General features: G+C 46.7%; 1 protein-coding gene across 1 annotated transcript in view; it reads left to right on the top strand.

Moving 5' to 3' along the window:
- The window catches only part of LOC124722409 (Down syndrome cell adhesion molecule-like protein Dscam2), a 758,217-nt gene that overhangs the window by 46,865 nt on the left and 689,960 nt on the right, over window positions 1–21,392 (top strand). The gene's annotated exons all lie outside the window — the stretch shown is intronic.

Here is a 21,392-nt window from a genome sequence, read left to right on the forward strand (position 1 = left end):
CGGCCGCCGGTACGGTAGCTCAGCGTGTTCGGTCAGAGAGCCGATTGGCCTCTGTAATAAAAAAAAATTAAAAAAAACTCAGTGGACGGATCAACAAACGAACTTGAACCGATCTCATGTGACGTCCGCAACGGCCAAACACAACGATGAATAACGAACAAAATTAAAAAAAAAAAAAGTCGGTAGAGCACTTGACCGCGAAACGCATAGGTCCCGAGTTCGAGTCTCGGACGGAAAAACAGCTTTAATCTGCGAGCAACTTCCATGTCAAAGCACACTCCGCTGCAGCGCAAAAATTTCATTTTGGGAACATTTACTGTCTTAAATTATAAGTAGAAATTATATACACAGTAAAAAACTGCACAAACAATCAAACAAACACAAACACACACACACACACACACACACACACACACACACACAAATATAAACACACTAAGACAAAAAAAATCACCATAAAGGAATTATCCAAATATCCAAATGGAACGGAAATGATGGAAAACTTAAAAATTTATTTAAGTGAAAGAGTTCCACAAATTGAGACGTTAATAGCGAGTTGGTACACGCATTAGCATTGACTGACAGAGTTATCGGATGTCCTACTGATTGTTTGTTTGTTTTCTTTTGGGGCGCAAAAAACAACTGAGGTCATACGCGCCCAAGTCAAAACTATAGAACGCAAACAGAGAGACAAGGGAAACGACTACGTGTCAGTCTCAATGGAAACAATGGGAGACATTTGAACAAGGCACGTAGAAAAAGGGCTAAAAAACCCATAAGTAATGGAGATCCAAAACTAAAAATTAAATGGCCTTCACCATATTGCTTCGGCGGGCTACAGCCTGGGCGTCATTTTTTTTTTTTTTTAAATTCTTTATTAATAACCATTATAATTATACAAGTTGACCCACTTCCTTAAACTCATTAGTGGGTCCTAACAGTTATACATTTATATTGAGTTGTGCAGCTAGCTTTTAGTTTAATAGTGAGCTACAGTTACACTAACAACAATGGGCATTTAATATCTATATCTACTGTTTATATCTAATACCTATAACTAATCGAATTGATGTATTTTCTGCAGCGTCACATGTGTGCCAGTAAGAGTATAAACCTACTTAATATGCCTTGTTCTTCGAGCTAACCCCGAAGAACATGCCCCTGGCACTGGGCAGGCCTCGACGTTATAATTCGCTGCAGTACCTATTCTAGTTTCCTATAACTAAGTCCTACAAACTAACTTATCCTACGTCATATTCGGTGTGTCATAATCGGTGGTTGGTCCCTACTCCCCCTATTCCTGTACGTGGCGGATTCCAACTTGGGTGAAGTCAGCCAGTCCACGCACAGGCGGTATGGGACCAGGGCTCTTGGTCACAATCGGTAATAATTATTATCTTGTTCTTACTGTATCTCTCTTAAATATTCAGTTAAAACTTTTCGAGATACCTCGTTTGCCAAGGTGTTTAGAGTCTGAAAGGTTTCCTCACGTCTAAGCAGTTGATACGTGTCATGGTTAGGAAGTCTGTCTCGTAGTGTGTTTGCGACATCATTGAAGAGAGGGCATTCGTAAACAACATGTTCGGGTGTACCCTCCGGATCGCCGCAGTCGCACGCTGGTGTTGCCCTTTTCCCAAATCGACATAAGTATGTCGGGTAGGGTCCATGGCCAGTGAGAAAGTGAATCAGACCTCGTGTGGGCTCGAAGTACTTCATACCCAGGCGTTCCCTCACATCAGGTAGAAATTGGAAGGTTCGTCGTCCAGCCTCTTCTACAGCCCAGGTTTCCTGCCAGAGTTCCTCCCCTCTTTTCCGTATTTCTCTTTTGTCCCCGACTCTGATACCCATAATGTTTACTATCTTTTCGTAATTATCCCTTTTGGCCCAGTACCAGGCCGCCTGTTCCCTTATCTTGATGTCCAGAGGGCAGAACCCCATTATGACTAATAGGGCTCCCCCTGGAGATGTTCTGTAAGCACCCACAGCTCTTAGTAGCATGCTTCTCTGGACCCTTCTCACTGCCATGGCGGGCACTACCCTCGTGAGCCTGTGCGCCCAGACTCCCGAGCCGTAACCCACGACTGAAGTTAGGATGCTGTTGTGATATAGTCTGATTAAGTGTGGAGGAAGATGGAATCTTTTATGACCTATTGAGATGAGATTGTTTAGTATCTGAAGGGCTCTCTGGGTGACGGTATCAATGTGCTTGCCGAAACTCCACCTCTCATCAATGATGACTCCTAGGTAGCGTGTCTCGCGTCGTCTAAGAACTGGTGAACCGTCTATTCTGACAGTCGGATTTCTAATGAGATGTCCTTTTAGCAGGAGGTAAGTAGATTTGCTGGGCGATATCGTCATTTTAGTCGCGTGGCACCACTGTTGGAGTTTGTCTAGTGCTGTCGCTATCTTTGGTTCAATGTCTTCGCGGCTGCGGCCGCCAACCAACAGGAGGAGGTCATCCGCGTAAGCTATCACCTCTAGCACCTCTTCACTCTGTTGTAAGCTATCTAACAAAGGCTCCATGTGGATGTCCCAGAAGAGGGGTCCTAAGACGGAGCCTTGGGGACATCCTTTAGTGATTGTCTTGCCAACTCTTTCGCTAGAGGATGATAGCCAAACCTCCCGATCCTCACAATAGCTCCTCAGGCAACCATATAGCGGCCCTGGACACTCTTTCTCCCGCAGGCAGGAGAAGAGCGAAGGCCACCACAGGTTGTCGAAGGCGCCACTGCTGTCAACCATGATGCCAACCACGTATTTGTGCGGGGTCGAGCCACAGACCTCGGCCGCCAGGGCGATTGCATCAGATGCCGACCGCCCCGGCCTGAACCCGAACTGCCTGTCACTCATCCCGCACAAAACTCGGTGTGCTGTCAGTCTGTCAGCCAGCAATTTTTCCAATATTTTGCCAAATACATCCAGTAGGCAAATCGGCCTGTAGGATTTCGCTTCTGCGGGATCCTTATCTGGTCCTTTCTTTATGATGACTACATGTGCCATTTTCCATATCTTAGGGAACTTACGCTGTCTGAGGCATTCATTGTACAGATGTGTTAGTGGTGCAGTCAGCTGGGGCGCCAGAAACTGCACCACCTCCGCAACAATGCCGTCTGGCCCAGGTGCTTTTCCTCTTTGCAGAGATCTTATGTGAGTTGCTACCTCCTCTTCTGAGAAGGTGTAGACAGCCGTCTCATTGGTGTATATTTCTCGGTCTTGATCTCTGAGTTGCTGCTGCCTCTCTGTTTCCCCATCCGCATTGTCGTCAGGCAGCAGGGAGTGGAGGAGGACCCCCGCAGTCTCCTGCCAGGACTCCGTCATCCTATCCCCGTACCTGACTGTAGATAATTCCAGAGGAGAGCGGATTTTTTCTCTCACTAGCTTATATGGGAGCCCCCTGGGTCTGTGACTAGCTGGTTGAGCACGAAGTTTTCCCAGCTTCTCATTCTGACTTCCCGCAGTTCCTTCTGGAATTTTCGCTTTTCCTCCCTATACAGCAGCTGCCACCTTTGTCGTTCCTGCCAGACGACACTGTGCTGATAGTACCTCCTCAGCCTTCTGACAGACTGACGCAGTTCGCTTAGGTCGGCAGACCATGGTGACGGGGAGGCCGCCATGGCCCTCCTCCTAGTAGGTACGGCTGCCCTCGCCGCTCTTGTCACTGCGTTCACCAGTTCCTCTGCCCTCTGATCCACGTCCATGTCTAAGTGCATGTCGTCTTCCGGTAATGGAGGAATGTCACTAGGCGCTCCCAATCGGTTCTTTTATAGTTTAGTTGTATTTCCCACCCCGTGGCCCAGTGGCTCTCTCTTTCTCCTATGGTGAAAGTTATCAGATTGTGGTCGCTTGTGGTGGCATTCTCTGTTACTCTCCAATTTTGAAGGTTATTGGCTGTATTCGGAGTTACAAGGGTAATGTCAATGTTAGTGCCCTGTCCTCCACCTGCAGCGTAGGTGGGAGTATTGCCGGGTCTGTTAGCCACCACAAGTTGTGATGCCACAATAAATTCTTCAACCTTTTCACCATTTGCATCTCTTGTGCCACTGTACAACAGGGGGGATTTTGCATTAATGTCGGCAGTTATTATAACTTTTCTTCCCCGCAACACCGTGGTAACTCTCGCTAGGTGGTCTATATGAAGTTCTATATTGTCCCCATACTGAAAGTACATATTAATGAGAGTTATAATTCCCGTAGGGGATTGAAGCTCCACGACGTTGCAGTGGCTAGTTGTAAACTGCGAGAGTGTGGTGACTCTCAATAGTTTGTTAGTGATTATGATTGCCGCCTTCGGGTCATCCCCTCTACTGACTATTTGCCAGCTTGCGGCAGCAAAAGCTATTTTCCCAGCCAGGGAGTATGGCTCCTGTAGACAGAGTACATCAAGTCTCCTCTCCTCCACCACCCTTCGGAGCTCTTGCATTACGAGTCTGCTGTTGTGTGTGTTGAGCTGTCCTATAGTAATTTTTGTCATTATGGGTAGTATGTATGTATTCGGTCATGTGGCCAGGTCTTATTCCAGTCAAATGCAATTCGTCCATGTGCCACTACTGATTGTTGATAAATGTCATCAAGATCGAATTTCTCTCCTCGTCTTTCGAATGCTTTCTTGAGCAGGTCTCGCAAGGCTCCAAAGTCGGTGGGGAGATTCACTGATTTTAACTGGATTCTATCAACAGCCTCCATAACCGGAAAGGTTATTTTTCTGCCGTCTTCATGTCCTACACGGACCACATGTCGTAAGGCAGTGGTCAGGGTAGCCGGCTGCTCCAATCTGGATAGCTGCATGGTGTACTCCAAGTTGGGGTACACCCTAACCGGATCGACCGGTGGTAGTCTGACTATTGGTGTGCACTGAGTGGTGGGGTTCAAAAATGGTTCAAATGGCTCTGAGCACTATGGGACTCAACTGCTGTGGTCATAAGTCCCATAGAACTTAGAACTACTTAAATCTAACTAACCTAAGGACGTCACACACATCCATGCCCGAGGCAGGATTCGAACCTGCGACCGTCGCGCGGTCGTGCGGTTCCCGACTGTAGCGCCTTTAACCGCTCGGCCACTTCGGCCGGCTGAGTGGTGGGGCTCATACTAGAGCTCGTCACTACATTTTCCTGTATTGGTTGGTTATTTGTGTTACTGTCCTTATGAGTTGCTGGAGCCGCAGGATGCCCTTGCCGCTGTTGGTGTGGTTTCGGCTTTGTTCCCCGGCTTCCAGAGGAGAGAGTTTCTGCCATGGGGAGATTTGTTTGTATTCCTATATCCATTGTTGGGAATTCAGTTTGTATAGCCATGTCCTTTGTTTCAGTTTTGATGACTCCCGTAAGCGACCGCAAAAAGTCCTTGAATCTATTTTCCCGCATGGCATCCCTCCTCCTTTTGCTCGGGGACTTTCGCTTTGGCATCCTGTTCGGTATGCTGGGCTCAGCCATAATCAGTCCTGGAGATCAGTCTTTGCTCCAGCATTCTGTATGTGGGGCGTCATTTGCTAAAGCAGCTGATAAATCAAATGGCAAACCCAAGATGGAACGTAAATTAGTAAAAAAAAAAAAAGGGCATTCCGGCAGGTACTGGCGGACAGTTAAAATTTGGGCGCAATGCGTACAGAGTGGTGGGGCAGCGCCATTGAGCAAATGACGGTGGCTAAAAAGGCAGTGCCCAATACGCACCAGAGTTAGAATAATCTCCACCCGGTGAGAGGGCCGAGAGGTGGTCGCCCAAGGCCCGAGGAGAGGCTTAAGAAGCCGGAGCTTATTCCGGTGAAAGTAGAAGCACTGGCCATGCCAAAGGGACAGCACCTCCTGACAGACGGTAATAGAGAGATCGTCAGAGGGAATATAGGAACAAGCGGGCTGAGGAAAGAGGACTGCAGCCTTGGCAGCAGCGTCAGCAGGCTCGTTTCCTGGAAGACCGACATGACCAGGGACACACAGAAACATGACATTTACTCCACCCAGAGTGAGCAAATGACAGTGTTCCTGGACACGCTGCACTAAGGGATGAGCAGTGTACAGCGCACAGTGACTTTGGAGGGCGCTGATTGGGTCGGAGCAGGGGAAACAATTGGGAAGGCTGTGTCGTTGGATGTACTCCACGGCCTGATCCAAGGCGAAAAGCTCGGCAGTAAATACTGAGGAGTGGGCCGGAAGCCGATACCGAAAGACATGGGTGCCAATGACGAATGCACACCCGACCCCACGGTCAGTCCGAGAGTCATCAGTGTATACAAAGGAAGCCAAGGTTGTGAAGGGGTCACACCCACGGGGAAAGGTGCAGGTAGCGTGGAGTTAAGCCGCTGTAGCAAGTGGCGAAAGCGGACGCCAGTAGGTAACAGGAAAAAGGGGCGAGCCCCATACTGACGATCTAAGGTTCAAAATGGCTCTGAGCATTATGGGACTTCACTACTGTGGTCATCAGTCCCCTAGAACTTAGAACTACTTAAACCTAACTAACCTAAGGACATCACACACATCCATGCCCGAGGCAGGATTCGAACCTGCGACCGTAGCAGTCGCGCGGTTCCGGACTGCGCGCCTAGAACCGCTAGACCACCGCGGCCGGCACGATCTAAGGAATCATAAAAGAAGGAGGCATAGGAAGAGTGGCCACGCATGGCAGACAAACGGCGTGCATACCTGCTGAGGAGAAAGTCACGGCGATAGGACAGTGGTAGTTCAGCAGCTTCAGCATACAGACTCTCAACTGGGCTGGTGTAAAAGGCACCCGTGGCCAAATGGATGCCACGATGGTGGATAGTGTTGAGACGGCGTAAAAGGGATGGGCGTGCAGATGCACAAACAAAGCACCCATAGTTGAGTTTCGAACAGACAAGGGACCGGTACAAACGGAGGAGGATGGTTCGATCGGCACCCCAAGAGGTACTATTGACGACACGGAGGACATTGAGGGACTGTGTACAGTGGGCTGCCAGGTAAGAGACATGGGAGGACAAAGAGAATTTCCTATCGAGCATGAGACCCAGTAATTTCGTAGTGTCAACGAACGGCGGGGCATCAGGCCCAAGATGTAGAGATGGTGGGAGAAACCATTTGCACCGCCAGAAATTCATACAGACGGTTTTGTCATTGGAAAAGTGAAAGCCATTGGCGATGCTCCAGGAGTGGGTCAAGACAGCGCTGAAGACGCCGCTCAGTGAGACAGGTCCGTGGAGAACTGTAATAGGTGGCAGAATCATTGACAAAAAGGGAGCTGGAGACACCCAGCGGAAGACAGGCCATGATAGGGTTAATGGCGATAGCAAAGAGGATGACGCTCAGGACGGCACCCTGAGGCACACCATTTTCCTGAATAAAGGTGTCCGACAAAGCAGAACTCACACCCACCTTGAAAACTCCCTCTTGTAAAAATGCCCAAAGAAAACAAGGCAGGCGCCCTCGGAAGCCCCATGAGTAAAGATTACGGAGGATACCAGTTCTCCAGCAGGTGTCATAGGCCTTCTCCAAATCGAAAAACACTGCCACAGTCTGGGATTTCAGCAGAAAACCATTCATGACATGGGTAGACAAAGTAACGAGATGGTCAACTGCAGAACGCCACGCCCGAAAACCACACCGTGCATTCTTGAGTAAATGGCGAGATTCGAGCCGCCACACCAGACGGGCGTGATCATACGTTCCATCACCTTGCAAACGCAGCTGGTAAGAGAGATGGGGCGGTAGCTGGAACGAAGGTTTTTGTCCTTACAGCGCTTAGGTATGGGTATGACTATGGCTTCACGCTGGCGTCCAGGAAATGTGCCCTCAGCCCAGATGCGGTTGTATGTGTTAAGCAGAAAGTGCTTGCCCGCAAGAGAGAGGTGCTGCAACATTTGAATGTGGATAGCGTCTGGACCTGGGGTGAAGGACCGGGAAGAACTGAGAGTATGATCTAGCTCCCTCATAGTGAAGGCGGCATTGTAGCACTCACGATTCGGAAAAGAGAAGGGTATCGCCCGAACCTCCTCCACTCGTTTCCTATGGATAAAGGCAGAGTGATAGTGGGAAGAGCTCGAAACTTCCTCAAAATGGCGGCCCGAGGTGTTGGAGATAGCAACAGGATCCACGATGACATCGGCACCTGCTGTCAGGCCGGAAATGGGGGAATGGATCTTGGTTCCAGAGAGCCTTCGGAGGTTGGCCCACACAACAGAGAAAGATGTGGATTTGGTAAAAGGACTAGTGAACGATATCCAACTAGCTCTTTTGCTATCCTGAATAACTCGACGACACTTTGCACGCATCTGTTTATAATTAATGCAGTTTTCCAGTGTAGGGTGGCGGTTAAAAACGCGGAGAGCACGTCTCCGTGCGCGAATTGCGTCGCGACACGCCTCAGACCACCAAGGGACTGACACACGACGTGATAAAGAGGAAGTGCGAGGAATGGAACGTTCTGCAGCAGTAAGGATGACGTTTGTGAGATAGTCCATCTGGGCATCACAACTGAGGAAATCTTTTTCTGTGAAGGTCGCCAGGGAGGAGTAAAGCTGCCAGTCAGCCTTAGTAAGCTGCCAATTGGGTATGCATGTGGATGGGGTAGGAGTCAGCAGACGGAGAGCACACGGTAAGTGGTCGTTCGAGTAGGCGTCAGAAAGAACGGACCACTCAAGATGAGGGGCAAGCTGGGCAGTGCACAAGGATAGGTCCAAATGGGAATAGGTGTGCGAGGATTCAGGAAGGAAAATGGGTGCACCAGTGTTAAGGCAGAAGAGGTTGAGTGGGTTAAGAATGTTGGCCAAGAGGGCACCTCTCTGGCAGGCCCTGGGAGAACTCCAAAGGGGATGATGCGCATTATGTCGCCGAGTAGCAAAAACGGTGGAGGTAGCTGCCCAGTAAGCCGAAAGAAGTCAGCCCGGGTGACATAGAAGGACGGAGGTACATAAGTGGTGCACAGGGAGAAATTCAGGTGGGGAAGGAAGAGACGAATGGCAACAGCTGAAGAAGGGTAGTCAGGGAGATGGGTTGACTATGAAGGTCATCCCGTATAAGCAGCATGACGCCCCATGAGATGGGATGCCGACCTCAGGGGGAAGGTCAAAACGAATCAGTAGGTAATGTGGAAGCACAAAGCGGTCTTGAGAGCGCAATTTCGTTTCCTGAAGGCAAAGTACAAGGAGATGCTGCGATGATAGTAGCAGCCGTAAATCCTCTTTCTGGGACCGAAGGCCGCGAACGTTCCATTGGAGGACAATCTCGAGGAGGAAGAGATGTAGGGGTGTCAACGCAATGTCAACTGAGGGACAGCCGGTGGAGAGTCGCTACTACAGGGCACAGAAGCGGGAGGATCCTGCTCCATGGGGTCCACACAAGCATCGGCGTGCTTGTGTGGTTGGTTGGTGGAGTCCAACGCCGAAAAACGGTTGGTGATGCGCACCGGCGAGACAGAGGCCGGCTGGGCTAAGTGACCACGTGGCGACACCGTCGAACAGGATCTTCGAGTTGGTGAAGGGGAAGACCGTTTGTCTTTAGCGGACTTCTTCGAACCCTTCTGCTTAGAGAAAGACTTGGCTGTTGGTTGGCTGGAGGGACAGAGGAAGTCTTCCCAAGACTACTCCTTCTGGCCTTTCCTGCCTGCCAGTTGTGTAGTGGGTAGCTTCGCCTCATGAGGCGAGAGTTTGACAGTTTGTTGCACAGCAGGACGAGGGGATGGTGATGCTACCTTGGCACTGGGCGACTTCACAACCTCAGAGCGAAATTTGAGGTGGTATGTCAGTGTAGCCATGTCCTTCATGGAGCGAGGGGTAACTAGAACTGAACTATAAGTGTCAGACAACAGAACACAGGGTTTGCGGCTAGCCAGTAACTTTCGAGCTGTTGGGTAAGGCACTTTTCCCTTTACCCGAATCTCTTGAACAGCTTGCTCGTGGAGATACACGGAACAATCCCGGGAGGAGGCGGCGTGGCCGCCATTGCAGTTGATACAGTGGGGAGAAGGAGGTGCATCCCTGCCACAGGTTATGCATTTGGTCAGGTGTCGACAAGATGTTCTAGTGTTATTGAACCGATGACACTGGTAGCAGCGCTTCGGATTCGGAATGTACTGCTGGACTGTGATGATTTCGTAGCCTGCTTTAACCTCGGACGGCAGCACCACCCTATCAAAGGTGAGGAAAAGAGTGGGGGTGGGCCCCAAGGAAGAATCGACCTTTTTCGTGACACGATGAACGGCAATGACACCCTGATCGGAGAGGTAAGATTGTATTTCAGCCTCAGTCAGACCGTCAAGCAGCCCAGTGTAAACTGCACAACGGGAAGAATTCAAAGTTCTATGTTCTTCAACACAAACAGGGTAGCGGTGGGAAAGCGAGGCAGCAAGAAGTTGTTGTGCTTGAATATCAGAAGCCGTCTCCAAAAGCAAAGTGCCATTCCCTAAACGAGAGCAGGATTTCACAGGGCCAGCAATGGCATCAACACCTTTCTGAATAATAACCGGACTGACAGTGGCGAAGGACTGACCACCTTCAGTACGTGGTTCAACAAGGAACCACGGTGCAGCGGGAAGGGTCTTCAAATCAGTAGAATCATTACGTTTTCGTTTCGTCGACGTCGATGCACAGGGTGAGTGACTCATTGCGAAGAAATCCCCCATGATTGCGCCCCTTCCAATTGGGGGCCCCCTACACAAGGGGGCACACCGGCCTTAGGTGATTATTCACACCTCAGGTCACACCTCCCGAACACCTGACGGAGGGACCAATGGGCAATCTGGGAAGGTTACACCTCAGGCAATCACCCCACCCTGGGCCTGGCCTGTACGAGGGTTAAGTGCAAACCCTGCCTGTCGACCGGGGATGGGAATTACGCGTTACCCAGTCACCTTTCACGCGTCACACGCGTGGGCCGCCCTTCAGGAGAGCACAGGGAGGAAGGATCCTGAAACGCAAAAGCGGAGGAACGAGAGGAGAAGGGAAACAAAGAAAGGACAGCAGGTCAGCAACAGAATACAAATATTCTCAATAATACCCCATACATGTTCCCCAAGGGAGTGGAAAAAGAATAGCAAGAGGATAGACAAGCAGCACGGAAGGGAAAAAGTGCTGCAAAGACTGGAGCACCACATTAGCCAAGCACCAACACGCCAAAGAGTGGCGAGCCCCTGGGGGATGTCCTACTGAGAGATATCGAACAAAATTCTGTTCAATGTTGTGTTCGATTGTCAAAATCCCGAGCTGGTTGGAGGGAGAGACACAGCCACCTTGCGTGATCAAGGTAGAGTTTGACAAGCATGAAGACAAGCGATAAAAGCTCTAGCCGTGTGAGGGCGGGCATTATTTCGCTGAAATATAAACCCAGGATGCTTGACATGAAGGGCAACAAAACTGGGCGCAGAATATCGTCGACGTACAGCTGTTCTGTAAAGGTGCCACGGATGACAACCAAAGAGATCCTGCTATGGAAAGAAATTACGCCCCAGATCACGACTCCTGCTTGTCAGCTGTCTAGGGCGTCTCTAGGCATGTCTTCGGCCTGGAATCTCCTCGACTGGTGAAGCATTGTCTTCCGTGATGAGTCCCGCTTCGAAATGAGCTCGAATGACCAGCGAATGTTTCTGAAACTGTAATCACTTGTTTATCTGGACACGTACAGTCGTGGACAAAACGAGCGAGACCCCTCGCCTTTTCGTTATGCTGATCCGCACGGCTTTAAAGTATGCTACACAGCATAACAGGCAAGGCGACGAAGTGCTACCAACATACTATGCACAGGCGTGAAATTGACAAACTATCTGAACTTTTTTAGGCTGTTTTCAATAATTTGTAAGACTATATTAATGCTGATTAGTGTGTTAAATACAACACGTAAATATAAGACAGAACTGAAAGAAGAAACGCTAATTGGTATGAACTGTACCAATAAAAATGAATTTCTAATTATCGAGATAACATAACTGTTTTAGTAAGACAAAGAACCCCGGACCGTTACGAATTAGCAAAATATTATCCGCTTTCGGCCGCGAAACGGTCTGTGTCAACGTTCAGACCAGTCATACTGGATTGCCGTTGCTGACCTACCATGAAAGTGTACAAATTTAGCAATGCGTGAAGATTGATAACGACATTCAGTTAAAAATCATTCAGTGCCACACTTAAGTCAGTTCCATTATTGACAGAAACGGAAAAAGTAGGCAGTAACATGTATGAAATTCTACAAGAGTGTCATATTGACATGCACAGGGCGCCAGTACAGAATAAAGGTAGCGATAAAACGTATTGGGGGCGCGAGAATTTCTTAAAATTGCTTTACTGATATTCTACCTACCTCCATCGAGATTAGAACCGAAAATAAACCAGACCTTCCTTTCACTACGCCAGCAGACAACCCAGGCAAACAGCCCTCTATTATTACCCCAGACGTGAATAAGCCGGCAATTTCGCCATGAAAATGGTAAAATGATCTGCAGATTCTGTTGCATACAGCTTTCTGGGCTCAAAAACATGAATTTTCTTCCTTTATGTCACCGCTTATGTGACAATCATTCGGGATGTTTATCGAAATAACAAAATACTGTTATTAGAGGGTAAATTTAGTAGGACAATTCTGCACCAGCTCAGGAAATAAACGGCTACATAGCTGCCAAACATATTCTACACTGTTTCGAATTCTCCACTAGACTCGCCACAGCCAGAAAACGTTCATTAGCCTAAGTGTTTCTTAAGCTAGCTAGCAATGGGAATGTTCGCACTTCTAAAACGCGGTGGCATTAATACTGGGTTGTGAATTACCACGTGTATAGGCAAATGGATTCTATTTGCATTCCTGTAAACATGATTTGGATCGAAAGCGTAGCTACGATTAATATGCTGATGTATCGACTACAACTAGAACATTTCGAATAAAGAGTAGGGGGTGTTATTTATGCGGCCCTCATCTTCAGTAGCTGTCGTAGCTGTTTTCGTTGTTAGGATTTCGTCACCTAAACCGGTAAAAACGGAACCCTACAAGTCTCACTTTCTTGACCGTCTATCGGTCTACCCAACCTTTAAAACCCGTTTACCTCCAGAACGGGTGGACATAATGAGCGGAAATGTATCGCACTTCTTGCGGTAACCGGTCCCTTGGTGGTGTAAAAAAGTGAGCTTCTATGTCAACGCAATCTAAAGATACGGCCGTTTATGTAAAGAAAATTTACGCGAAAGGTCAAAAAATGGCTTCAAGAACTATGCGACCAAACTGCTTATGTCATCAGCCCCTAGACCTAGAACTACTTAAACCTAGCTAGCCTAAGGACATCACAGACATCTATGCCCGAGGTAGGATTCCAACCTGCGACTGAAGCAGCCGTGTGGTTCGTGACTGAAGCGCCTGGAACCGCTCGGCCACAGCACCCGGCGGAACCCTATTCACCTCATGTATAATGATAATATATACTGCCTAGTGAGGATAAACTGTATTCGCCAGCAACTCAGATCGTTTGATCACGGAACTTTTACGAAGCTACAATCAAACTTTGTTCGAAGTCGTCTGCAATATCCATTTATAAACATCCTAGGAATGTCGTATGCTATATCCACTTCTGAAGACGCTGGCAGATACTGCAGTACCATAACAAGTAGGTAAGAATTTATTGTTATTGGTCCATGCATCACACTTTATTTCAATATCAATTTAACGTGCCTAGGTGTTCGTATATGGCTGAAACTAATGAACAAAAAGTAAATTAACAGCAAACAACATCGATGTTCAAATCAAATGAAAGTCACATGTCGCAATTACAACATAATTTCGTTGTTACATTTACATGACTACATCAACAAGATTTCTTTGCAATCCAGACTTATGTGCCGGGCAGAAGGTTCGGACTGTTTTTCTACCGTCCCACTCATTAACAGTGTGCGGGGAAAAGGACCACTTAAATCTTTTCTTGCGAGTCTTGAATTACATTATTACTATGGTTTCTTCCTGAGTAAGTTCCCGAGGAAATAATGTTTTGGCATTCAGAACAGATGTTGGTGATTGAAATTTCGTGAAAAGATCTCGCAGCAACGAAAAACCCTTTTGTTTTCATAAATGTTACCGCAAGTCGATTATCAAATCTGGGACCCTCTCTCCCCTATTTCGTGACATTACAAATCGTGCTACCGTTCCTTGGACGTTTTTGCGTGAACAGTCACGTCTGTCAAGGATATTATAGCAGTGGTCGGACAAACGTAGTGTAGGCTGTGTTTTCAGTTGGCCTGTTGCGCATTCTTAGTGTGCGGCCAACAAAACGCAGTCATTCGTTTGCCTTCCCCACAAAAGTATGTTTTCGATCGTTCCAGTTTGAGTTTTACTGGGTACTAAGATGAACTGACAGTGCTTCGACTTGTGTTTTGTCATGTAACCGAAAGTTAATTATTGTTATTGGACGCAGCTTTCGTGTTTAATGTATTCCTCATTCAACAGAGTACACTCCTCCTACACAGGAAAAAATAATAATAATAAACCCAATATGGTCTCGAACACGGGAATCAAAGTTAAGAAGGAACGACGGTAGGCACTGAGCCACCGCTTCAATTGCGTTCTCGGCAGCAGAAGGTATCTACACTATAGCAAGAGCCCGTTGATAACTTTGACCGTCGTTTTCTCGGAAACGGTCGAGTGTCTGCAGATAAGTCGAAACACATGTTCGCTTATTTTGTCTCTCCTTCACTGAGCAAAGTTTCCGGACAATCAGCCTATGACACCTGGCGAGTTCCCCTCGTTAGTTGAGTCGCTTCTTACGCCCGGCGAGAACTATGTATGCCTCAGAGTAAACTGCGCCACTTGGAAACACGGCGAGCGAGGATAAACACGTTTTCCTTCTTGTAAGGCAACCTTCTACAGCTAATATTCACGAAGTGTTCTTCAGGTTGCCTCATATATTTCAGAAATGTTTCTTGCTTTAGGCCTGCCGCATATGCAAAACGTAAACATTTCATTTCATGTAATATTTATCAGGATAAGACATGACAAGAGTGGACCAGTCCCTTCTGAGAAAAATTACAGATTCTAAGTTGCTCCACTATGTAATGACACGGGTGCGGGCTTGCGAACTCTCGTTTATGCCATCGATTTCCGTGTTACGCATACTTGGCCACTGCGTTGTGGCTGCCGTCGTGGAGGAGGCAGTCTGTTTCCTACTAGCGCTGTTTCCGCAGCAGGACGTCGCCGCAAAACAACAGCAGCTCAGGATCAGCAGATACGCCGTTTCAGTGAGAACCACCCATTTGTCAACGCACGACAAATTCAGCAGACTTTGTGTCTCAATGTTAGCAGTAAGACCGTCACTCGTCGTCTAAGGGAAGGTGGACTGAGAGCAAGAAGCGCTGTTGTGAAAGAGACATTGACTGTTTCCCACAGAGAAGTTCGCCTTGCTTTTGCTGCTGGCGAGTGATTTTCACGGACGAAAAAGTTTTCTATACGGCATCAACCGGAAAAGTACTTGTTTACCGGCCTAAAGGTGCTAGGTATAATCGAAAATGTATTACAGTTGCCGAAGGAGTGGCAGGGAGTCGGTAACGGCATGGGCATGGATATCGGCCGAAGGGTGTGGGCTCCTGTGGGAAGTGGAAGGAAGATTCGATGCGCGCAATTACATAACAATTCTGGAGAACGTGATGTTGCCTTCTGTGACAGCAAGATTTGGCGATGATCAGATCATGTTCCAACAAGATCGCTCGCCTATTCGTATGGCACGTGTGGTGAAGAGGTGGTTCGACGACCATAGTAATATTACTGTAATGGAATGGCCACCTAAAGGAGCTGACATGAATCCCATTGAGAATATTTGGGCAGAAATGGTCAGAGTAATACGAGGAAAGGGGCAGTCACCGTCAGCCGGCCGCGGTGGCCGTGCGGTTCTAGGCACTTCAGTCCGGAACCGCGTGACTGCTACGGTCGCAGGTTCGAATCCTGCCTCGGGCATGGATGTGTGTGATGTTTTTAGGTTAGATAGGTTTAAGTAGTTCTAAGTTCTAGGGGACTGATGACCTCAGATGTTGAGTCCCATAGTGCTCAGAGCCATTTGAACCATTTTGAGCAGTCACCGTCGACTCACCGACAGCTTTCTGATGTGATTCATGACGCTTGGAATGAGTTACTTGAATCTCTTAGTTATGTGGCTCGAGTTGCGGGCTCAATGCCCAACAGACTTCGCGCTGTTGTGGAAGCCGCGATACTAAGCAGCATCAGCGGAGGTGGTTTTTTTTTCAGCCCTTCACCAATCAGCTGTAACAGCTGTTTCAAGTTTTTTCTTTATTTACAGACGTATATTTTATATAATTTCAAGGAAATGCAGTAAGTGGAATGTGGACAAACAAATTAATGCACAGCAAGATATGTAATATTTAATTTGACAAGAGAAGAAATACACACCTTATATATTCATGCAGTCTGTAAAAAATACATGATACACGTGTACATGCAAGAAGGGTACAAAACAATTCAGCACAAATGAAAAATATTGAGGAGAAGCTCGCCGATGAAGGCGTAATTGGAGAACAAAGGTTGGGCTAGAAGGAGAGGTAAGGAGGCCCGAAAAAGCAGAGAAAAATCAAATACCCAGTAGACTTTGAGTCGTTGTCGCAGCAGAGGGCGGTTGGTATATGCGATTCGGAGCAACAGTAGAATAACAGTTTTATTTACTGGTTTTTGAGGCTTTATTTTGTGACGGCTAAACAGTGCTGCATGATGAGACCCACTATTTGGCCACATGTGGCTAAACATCACAGGTGTAAAAAATATTGAGAGATGCCGAAGTTCTCTGGAAGAGTAACGTGTTTTAGACAAGAAGATGATTTTTAGTTCATTTCATTTTAACCATTCACACTATGCTTTGACATTCTAATCTTTGATTTCATTTTATTATCATGTATCTTTTCTTCAGTGAAAGTCAACGGTAGTAAGTTTCAAGATATGAAGAATAACTGGAAGTTTTTAATTTGTGGAACAGCGTATTTAACAGTTAATATTTTCAACAAATCTGTAGTTATAGGACATATTAAGAAGCAAGTCAAAAATGGCATTGTGGAAAGATCAGGTTGGTCTCTAAAGGGTAATGACGGTAAAATAGCAAATACGAAACTATGGGTAACAACTAATGTTGATGGTGAGGAGCCATAATCGATATGCCACTATTCTGTAATTGTTTTTCTGAAGTTTATCGCCAATCCTAGGACTGAAACCGATATTCTGTTTTACGTAAAGAATACAACCTTCAAAATTTATTTAGCAGCGCAGAATATTAAATCATAGTTTATAGATCAGGAACCTAATCCAACTGCCTTTTATTTTATTCTCACGGATGACATTGAGACAGTAAATAACAAGAGAAATAACAAAACTCTCAGAATCAATATAGAGAATTCAAGTGTCCAGTGGATTCAAAAGTTTGCTATAATAGCGAATAATTCCTTTTACTGGCTCCTTCATGCCTACGTTTTCTGTCAGACAATGTTTGAAACTAGGACTAGCAAGGTAAACAATTTTTCCACAAATTGTCAAATTGGACGTCGGAGAGCTAGTTACATAAATTACGATGACAACAAACGTTTTTTAAGTAAACTGATCACAGGAGGCATCCAACACATTTATTGTGTGTTACATGCACAGTATGTAAACTGGCAACGCCACCAACACACAATACCACTAACAAGGGAACATCCCCATCGCACCCCCCTCAGGTTTAGTTACAAGTTGTCACAGTGGATAGGCCTTGAAAAACTGAACACAGATCAATCGAGAAAACAGGAAGAAGTTGCGTGGAACTATGAAAAAAATAAGCAAAATATACAAACTGAGTAGTCCATGCGCAAGATACGCAACAACAAGGGCAGCGGGAGCTCAGGAGCGCCGTGATTCCGTGGTTAGTGTGAGCAGCTGCGGAACGAGAGGTCCTTGGTTCAAGTCTTCCCTCGAATGAAAATTTGAATTTTTTCTTTTCAGACAATTATTATCTGTCCGTCCGTCCGTCCGTCCGATGCGAGGTAACTGAGCTGTAGTATGATAACGCTACACCGAAACAAACATCGAAACACATGACGTCAGTCGACTACAGCGCACGGAATGTATTCCTGCTAACGAGGATCCCTGGCTGGCAGTTGACTGTTCGCTACTTTGGAAGAGAGTGCATTAAATACGTGAGATGCATTCCGTGGGCAATATGAATCCAGCAAATAGATCTCGCGACTTCAATAACAATGTCAATGAATATTTTCCGAACTATAAGGCATCGCAAAGTTCCTTAAGGGATCGAACGATTGTCGAACATTTGTATGATTATTTCCTACATTTGTTGACAGACAGAACGTGTGGTGATGATTGTCTGAAAATAAAAAATGAAACGACGCACTCGAGGGAAGACTTGAACCAAGGACCTTTCACTCTGCAGCTGCTCACGCTAACCACGCGACCATGGCGCTCCCGAACTCACACCATCCCTGCGCATGGACTACTCAGTTTGTATATTTTGCCTATTTTTTTCATAGTTCCACACAACTTCTTCCTGTTTTCTCGATTGATCTGTGTTCAGTTTTTCAAGGCCTATCCACTGCACCAATTTATAACTAAATCTGAGGAGGGTGTGATGGGGTGGTTCGCTTGTTAGCTATGAAACAACTGTAGCAAAACGGAGCATCCTCGTTATCCATGTGATGGACAAGACGACTAATTCGCAACATAAATGTCAATGTAAGCATCAATTTATGTTGGAACGTGCTTCCTGGACCAAATAACATACATTTCCTACGTCTTCAATACGAATCAAGAAGCAAATGTAATTTAAAGGACATAAAAATATCGAGTGATTTTAGTAACATAATTATGAACCACCCACGAACATAAATCGATGATCACATAGTTGTCAAATGTATTCTACAGTATTGCCATTGTCCATTAGACTAGCAGCAGGAAGAAAACGTTCGCTCAGCTGTGCTGAGATATCTTACACTGACGAAGCTCGCGCTTCGAAGACGCCACAGCATCGTCTGCCACCATTTCATGGGAAACGAAATATCTCAAGTGTACAGACTTAGACATAAAAACTGACCGCCGGTGCAAGCACCGTGCGATCCGCGATATGACGCCGTTGAAAGCACGGCTAACCCGCGCCGGCAAGCTGTTAATATCATCTGATGTTGCTAACAGGTTAGTTACTTCTGGTAAATGATTCTCTGCGCAGTTCATTTAAGATAGAATACCTAAAATATATTTGATGTTACGGAAGACGAAGGACGCCTAATTGGTTCAAATGGCTCTGAGCACTATGGGACTTAACATCAGTGGTCATCAGTCCCCTAGAGCATAAAACTACTTAAACCTAACTAACCTAAGGGCATCACACACATCCATGCCCCAGGTAGGATTCGAAACTGCGACCGTAGCGGTCACGCGGTTCCAGACTAAAGCGCCTAGAACCGCACGGCCACATCGGCTGGCGACGCCTAATTCTTTTCCCTCTCTTTACTTATGATGTTACATTCGCAATCTGAGCATACGTATCATCCATAACCACACTTTAGCGCCACACAGATATGTGAATGAAACACATTGGCGTACTGTTTTAGACATAAAAACTGACCGCCAGCCGCCCGCCACAGAGACTAAGTCCGAGTCTATTCATTTAACGAGGACAATAAAACTGACCGGCCATCTGCACAATCTGGCAACACTGTAAGATGCGGAAGTGTTAGGAGGAAGTGTTGTCTACTTACGAGATGTTCTCGGATTGTGTGAGCCCGTGGTCTAGTGCTAGCCGCCACGGTAGCTCAGCGTGTTCGGTCAGAGAGCCGGTTGGCCTCTGTAATAAAAAAACTGAGTGGAAGGATCAACCACCGAACTTGAACAAGATGTCCTGCGACCTCCGCAACGACCAAACACAACGATCAATAACGAACAATAAAAAAAAAGAAAAAATGGTAATCGTCCTGCATTCTAAGCTACTATTTTTTTTTACCACATTTCGGTCTAAAGTTATGAGTCTGATTGAGCATCGAACATAATTCACTTAACATTCTACCCACCAGCAATAACAAGTATTCCAGAAACAACTCCGCAGGACAGCTCGTGGCTGCGCCGCGATCATAACAGCTTAGCTCGAGCGTTTCCTCGCGCTGCAGCGGCTACCGGCCACCGGCCAGACGCCACCCGCCTACTGAAATCCGGGCCGCCCATGTGAACGCGGCGCCACGTTGTCACTGTATGTATCAACTGTCATTTTCGAATTTGAAGTTCTAGTTATCATTTTGCAGTTAAGCACTGGATTTTGCATACTTGAAAATCATGAACTACAGTTAAGCATTGTAAAATTGAGTTGCAAGTGGAAAAAGGTATAACATCTGCAACACAACGTTTACTTTTGGTATAACAGAGGGGTGAATGCAGAGGAGGCAGCTAGAAAGATCTGAACTGTGTTTGGAGCGAGTGCTTTTGGTAAAAATACGCCAGAAAAAGATATTCGTGTTTCAACAAAGATCGTTCTGGCATGAATGATTTTCCACATTAAGGAAGTCTCGACTACTGATATTGTAACAACACCAACGCTATACTATTGTATATATAATAATTTTTTCTTCTGATTTTCGATAAATTAGTGTAAGCGATGTTCTGATTTCATTTCTTTTTTCTTTTCATGTCATTATGTTAAAGAAACTGTAAACAATTTTCGATGTGAATATTAATGTTTATATCAAATTGCAAGCAATATTATAACAAAATTGAAATGTGGGAAACATTGAAACTGTTGTAAGATCTTAAAGTTGTACTTGTGCGTCTGGTCCATACGTAGGCAATGTACACTCCTGGAAATTGAAATAAGAACACCGTGAATTCATTGTCCCAGGAAGGGGAAACTTTATTGACACATTCCTGGGGTCAGATACATCACATGATCACACTGACAGAACCACAGGCACATAGACACAGGCAACAGAGCATGCACAATGTCGGCACAAGTACAGTGTATATCCACCTTTCGCAGCAATGCAGGCTGCTATTCTCCCATGGAGACGATCGTAGAAATTCTGGATGTAGTCCTGCGGAACGGCTTGCCATGCCATTTCCACCTGGCGCCTCAGTTGGACCAGCGTTCGTGCTGGACGTGCAGACCGCGTGAGACGACGCTTCATCCAGTCCCAAACATGCTCAATGGGGGACAGATCCGGAGATCTTGCTGGCCAGGGTAGTTGACTTACACCTTCTAGAGCACGTTGGGTGGCACGGGATACATGCGGACGTGCATTGTCCTGTTGGAACAGCAAGTTCCCTTGCCGGTCTAGGAATGGTAGAACGATGGGTTCGATGACGGTTTGGATGTACCGTGCACTATTCAGTGTCCCCTCGACGATCACCAGTGGTGTACGGCCAGTGTAGGAGATCGCTCCCCACACCATGATGCCGGGTGTTGGCCCTGTGTGCCTCGGTCGTATGCAGTCCTGATTGTGG

This window comes from Schistocerca piceifrons, chromosome X (genome assembly GCF_021461385.2).
Source record: "Schistocerca piceifrons isolate TAMUIC-IGC-003096 chromosome X, iqSchPice1.1, whole genome shotgun sequence".
In the NCBI taxonomy this organism is placed as follows: Eukaryota; Metazoa; Arthropoda; class Insecta; order Orthoptera; family Acrididae; genus Schistocerca; species Schistocerca piceifrons.